At 44.6% G+C, this 6,808-nt stretch overlaps 1 long non-coding RNA gene across 1 annotated transcript; it reads left to right on the top strand.

Annotated features, from left to right (window-relative positions):
* Positions 1–5,087: 5,087 nt before the first annotated feature.
* LOC139554807 (uncharacterized) lies at positions 5,088–6,265 on the top strand. Its single transcript, XR_011670899.1, has 3 exons — positions 5,088–5,203; positions 5,356–5,531; positions 5,664–6,265. It is a non-coding gene; the product is annotated as an uncharacterized lncRNA (long non-coding RNA).
* The last annotated feature ends 543 nt before the right edge of the window (positions 6,266–6,808 follow it).

Raw genomic sequence — 6,808 nt, 5'->3', positions numbered from 1 at the left:
GCACCCGCTACGACAACTGCAGCACCCGCTACGACAACTGCAGCACCCGCTACGACAACTGCAGCACCCGCTACGACAACTGCAGCACCCGCTACGACAACTGCAGCACCCGCTACTACAACTGCAGCACCCGCTACGACAACTGCAGCACCCGCTACGACAACTGCAGCACCCGCTACGACAACTGCAGCACCTACAACCACAACTGCAGCACCTACTACTGCAAATGCAGCTCCTACTACAACAGCAACACCTGTAACGACAACTGCAGCTCCTACGACAACTGCAGCACCTACTACGTCAACTGCAGCACCTACTACGTCAACTGCAGCACCTGCTACGACAACTGCAGCACCTGCTACGACAACTGCAGCACCTGCTACGACAACTGCAGCACCTGCTACGACAACTGCAGCACCTACTACAACAACTGCAGCACCTGCTACGACAACTGCAGCTCCTGCTACGACAACTGCAGCACCTACGACAACTGCAGCACCTACGACAACTGCAGCACCTACGACAACTGCAGCACCTACGACAACTGATGCACCTACTACGACAACTGCAGCTCCTACGACAACTGCTGCACCTACTACGACAACTGCAGCACCTGCTACGACAACTGCAGCACCTACAACCACAACTGCAGCACCTACTACTGCAAATGCAGCTCCTACTACGACAGCTACAACTGCAGCTCCTACGACAACTGCAGCACCTACTACGTCAACTGCAGCTCCTACGACAACTGCAGCTCCTACGACAACTGCAGCTCCTACGACAACTGCAGCACCTACTACGACAACTGCAGCACCTACGACAACTGCAGCACCTATTACGACCACTGCAGCTCCTACTACAACTGCAGCTCCTATTACGACCACTGCAGCTCCTACAACAACTACTTCTGCAGCACCTACAACAACAACTGCAGCACCTACTACGACAACTGCAGCACCTACTACGACAACTGCAGCACCTACTACGACAACTGCAGCACCTACTACGACAACTGCAGCACCTACTACGACAACTGCAGCACCTACTACGACAACTGCAGCACCTGCTACGACAACTGCAGCACCTGCTACGACAACTGCAGCACCTACAACCACGACTGCAGCACCTACAACCACGACTGCAGCACCTACAAACACGACTGCAGCACCTACTACTGCAAATGCAGCACCTACTACGACAACTGCAGCACCTACTACGACAACTGCAGCACCTACTACGACAACTGCAGCACCTGCTACGACAACTGCAGCACCTGCTACGACAACTGCAGCACCTGCTACGACAACTGCAGCACCTGCTACGACAACTGCAGCACCTGCTACGACAACTGCAGCACCTACAACCACGACTGCAGCACCTACACCCACGACTGCAGCACCTACAACCACGACTGCAGCACCTACTACTGCAAATGCAGCTCCTACTACGACAGCTACAACTGAAGCTCCTACGACCTCTACAACAGCAACACCTGCAACGACAACTGCAGCTCCTACGACAACTGCAGCACCTACTACGACAACTGCAGCTCCTACGACAACTGCAGCACCTACTACGACAACTGCAGCACCTACTACGACAACTGCAGCACCTACTACGACAACTGCAGCACCTATTACGGCCACTGCAGCACCTATTACGGCCACTGCAGCTCCTACGACAACTGCAGCTCCTACTACGACAACTGCAGCTCCTACTACGACCACTGCAGCTCCTATTACGACCACTGCAGCTCCTACTATGACAACTGCAGCTCCTACTACGACCACTGCAGCACCTACTACGACAACTGCAGCACCTGCTACGACAACTGCAGCACCTGCTACAACAACTGCAGCACCTACAACCACAACTGCAGCACCTACAACCACAACTGCAGCACCTACTACTGCAAATGCAGCTCCTACTATGACAGCTACAACTGAAGCTCCTACGACCTCTACAACAGCAACACCTGCAACGACAACTGCAGCACCTACTACGACAACTGCAGCACCTACTACGACAACTGCAGCACCTACTACGACAACTGCAGCACCTACTACGACAACTGCAGCACCTATTACGGCCACTGCAGCACCTATTACGGCCACTGCAGCTCCTACGACAACTGCAGCTCCTACTACGACAACTGCAGCTCCTACTACGACAACTGCAGCTCCTACTACGACAACTGCAGCTCCTATGACAACAGAAGCTCCTACGACAACAGAAGCTCCTACGACAACAGAAGCTCCTACGACAACAGAAGCTCCTACGACAGCTTTAGCTTCTACGATGTCAATAGCAGCTCCAGCAATGACAACTGCAGATCCTACAACAACATTTGTTGCTCTTACGACCAATACAGCAGGAGCACCTACAGCAACAACTGTAGCTCCTACAACAATACTAGCTGTAGCTCCTACAACCACTAACTCTGCAGCAACTACTACAACTGAAGCGCCGACAACAACCACACCTACTACGACAGCTACAACTGAAGCTCCTACGATCACTTCAACAGCAACACCTGCAACAACAACTGTAGCTCCTACGACAACTGCATCTCGTACGACAACTGCAGCTACTAGGACAACTGCAGCTCGTATGACAACAACTGTATCTCTTCTGACCATTACAACTGCAGTACCTGCTACTGCTCCTACTACAACTGTAGCTCCTACTACAACCACATCAGCAGCGCCTACGACAACCACTGCAGCTCTTACTACAACATTTGTAGATACTACAAAAACGACAACTGGAGCACTTGCAACAGAAACGACAACTGGAGCACTTGCAACAGAAACGACAACTGGAGCACTTGCAACAGAAACGACAACTGCAGCTCCTACTACGACAACTGCAGCACCTACTACGACAACTGCAGCACCTACTACGACAACTGCAGCACCTACTACGACAACTGCAGCACCTACTACGACAACTGCAGCACCTACTACGACAACTGCAGCACCTACTACGACAACTGCAGCACCTACTACGACAACTGCAGCACCTACTACGACAACTGCAGCACCTACTACGACAACTGCAGCACCTACGAAAACTGTAGCACCTACGAAAACTGCAGCACCTACGAAAACTGCAGCACCTACGAAAACTGCATCTCCTACGAAAACTGCATCTCCTACGACAACTGCAGCTCTTACGACAACTGCAGCTGCTACGACAACTGCAGCTCCTACGACAACTGCAACTCCTACGACAACTGCAACTCCTACGACAACTCCAGCTACTACGACAACTGCAGCTCCTACGACAACTCCAGCTCCTACGACAACTCCAGCTCCTACGACAACTCCAGCTCCTACGACAACTGAAGATCCTACAACAACCACAACTGCAGCTTTTCCGAGAACTACCACTGCTCCTACTATCAATAGCACCATAGAAGCTCCTACTTCCACAACCATAACTGAAGCTTCTATAACCACCACAACTCTATCTTCTACTATGACAACCACAACTTCAGCTGCCATAATGACAACTACAAAGTCAGCTCCAACAATGGCAACTCCAGCTCTTACAACCACCACCACCACTGTAGCTTCTAGCATGGCAATTCAACCTGCAGGTCCTACAACAACGACCACAACTGTTGCTCCAACAATGACTACAACTGCAGCACCTACAAGTACAAACACAATTGTACTTCCAACTTCTATGGCTTCAGTGACATCAACAACCAGGTAAGCAAGATATTTTTTGTATAATTATTTTATGCAATTGAATAAACACTTTGTCAATCAAGGAAACTTTGAAGCGAAGAACCATGTGTATCTGTTCGTGGGTCGTTAACTACTGATATTTTTTTTAAAGCATTCAAAATGTCAGCCATTCTTTAGAAAAGCTCTTTGAGTACCTCAGTTTGTGTATAGGCGCTATTTCAATCCAATTAGTGTGCTTGCTGAGGTAAAACCACCAGATTGTTTACATACTTCTTCTAATTATTTGATTCATTTGGCCCGCTCTATCACTTAAACACTTTAAGTTAAACACGGAATCAACTTAGATATATCTTTTATAGCATTTATACTTTTTGTACTACAACAATTTTCAAAACGTTATAAACTATACACATTTAAACAAGTAGAAATTAGCATGTAATAACCTACCAACAATAGTGGTAACTCTTGAACCGTTCAAGCTAGAGACACCAAACCAAACACCAAAGTTTTCCCATCTACCTACCATTACTACTGCAGTCACTACCACTAATATATCTTATTTCACAGCCATACAAATTATAAGACAAGCTAGCAAGCACACACATTTTCTTTAGGAAATGACATGTTCATTTATGACTATTTTCTCTTAGATTTGGCACAGTGATAGTTTTTGTTAGACTGGTGTTCCAGCTCAAGACACCAGTCCCCAAAGAGGATGATGTCCTTGGTGTCATCAACAAGCAACTGTCTCGTCAATTCAACATTCAGAGAAGCACTCAAACCACCTTCCAGAATGCAACTTATATCAGTGAGTTCATTTATTTCCACTCTATACATCTTTTCATAGGTAAACATTCAACTGCTCCCGCAATCTAAATACATCTTGAATGTTTTTTAATGTTGAAACTCCTATATTGTAGCAGTTCATTTGGTCTGTTGTCTATAGTAACACTTTTTTTGTGTGCTCACAGAACTTACACATACTTCATTTGCCGTCGATCTTGGTTTCAAAATAACCAATGTAACCATGGAGTCTCCAAGAGATAGACTCACATTCACCAGTGAGACCTACAACAAGATACAGGATTCAATTAACAGCCTAGTAAGATACTTCTATACATAAGATACATCCATGGTCATGTTCAGGTCATGATAGTAATTGACAACTTGTTGTTTTGTCCCCTTTTAGCTCCATGATATTCTTAGTAAACCAGACGGCACACAATTTGTCTTTCCCAATGCCAACTTCACGTAAGTACAATCTCATGTCTGTGAACCAACCCATCTTTCTTAACTGCACTCTTTAGAATGGCTGCAGACTTCATACAGCTGCTGTTTGTACAGCTAAACAGGATGGAGGGAAGATGTTCAACTCTCACACAAAACCCATTTTTACGTCCACAGTGCTGATGGCACTCAAATCAGGGCAGACATGATGTATGTATACAAAGAGGAAGACATCAAGCTCCCTAGTGCTTTTCTACAGGAAGTCTTAAAAGTCTCAGGTATGCTGCTTTTGTTGCCATTTCAGTTTTTTTATTACGGCAAGTTATAAAACACCATGTACAGTATGTGTAATACTCAATCTCGAAAACACTTTCATATCTATGTTATAGTTTATAATCCCCCCTAAAATGTATTTAAATGTGTATTCTAGGTCTCCTAACAACCACGGTTGCCCCAACAACTACCAGCACCACACCACTTACTACCCTTTTGCTGACCACTCCTTTCAATACCACAAGTGATGGAGGTTTTCCTGGCTGGGCTCTGGCCATTATCATCCCTTGTGGCATCGCTATCATTCTGATACCCCTGTGGATCCTGCTATGTGTACGTATGGGCTTGTGTTCACTTGTGTACTGTGAAAATACTCTACAAAGTATATGATCAAATAAGCTGTTCGATGTCTGCAATGATATTGAATTAGCATGTGAATCATACTTCACCATCTTTGTTTTGCAGTGCATGCTATGTGGCTGTTGTGCAGCTGTAAGGAGACGCTGGCACAGACGTAGATCTTACAATGTACAGTACACCACCAGAAACCGTTTCTTCTGAGGTGACAACGCTAACATCTGTGGGCAACTGTCATCACAAGGACAACCAATCATCTATATCTGCTAATCACGGCACTTTAATGCATGGAAAATTCCTTGTTACTACACACAATTGCATCTGAAAAGATCAAGTGGGGAGTTGCATATATTTGTATCATAAAAAGAAAATTGATAATGGGCTTAATAGGCCACATGTTTTTTGCGAAATGTACTACCTTTTATATTATACATATATGATTGTTAATCAAAGTTACAGCTGAGCTGAACAAGGAATGTTTATATATTTATTAGCTATGTCATTTGTGGTTTCAAGCTGTGCTGTCCACTTACTAAAACATGTATCACTTATTTATTTAATGTGTAACAAACTAGATAACTATAATTATTTTTGAGTTTTGTTATTATCTCTCTTGATTAACTATGAACTAATTTATTTTAAACTGCAATACAGTACTTGTTTCTTCAACTTACAGTTTGACAAATGTAATAAAAACTCTTCACAAACCAGTATTACGTTAACATTTTATGAATAGGTTTGACTGCAGGGTGATTATAGACAAAACATCTACACATCAAAAATTGTCCATACTGTCTGACCTGGCACTTTTTTTCCCCCTAATGCAAACCTTAAAGGCCAAGTGCAGTCAAAAACTAGGTTTTCTGTGTTTTGTATACAGTGCCTTCAGAATGTGTTCACATCGCTTGACTTTGTCCATATTTTGTTGTGTTACAGCCTGAATTTATAATTGATTAGATTGAGATTGTGTGGCCACTGGCCTACACACAATACCCCATAATGGCATAGTTAAATTATGTTTTTAGAAATGTTTACTAATGTCTTGAGTCAATAAGTATTCAACCATTCTGTTATGGCACACTTAAATAAGTTCAGTAAAAATGTGCTAACCAAGTCACAGAATAAGTTGAATGGAGTCACTGTGTGCATACATAGTATTTACCATGATTTTGGAATGACTACCTCATCTCTGTACCCCACACATACAATTATATGAAAGGTCCTTCAGTCGAGCAGTGAATTTCAAACACAGA

Source organism: Salvelinus alpinus, chromosome 26 (genome assembly GCF_045679555.1).
Source record: "Salvelinus alpinus chromosome 26, SLU_Salpinus.1, whole genome shotgun sequence".
NCBI lineage: Eukaryota > Metazoa > Chordata > Actinopteri > Salmoniformes > Salmonidae > Salvelinus > Salvelinus alpinus.
The sequence above is the reverse complement of the archived record's forward strand: the minus strand, read 5'-3'. Positions and strand labels throughout refer to the sequence as shown.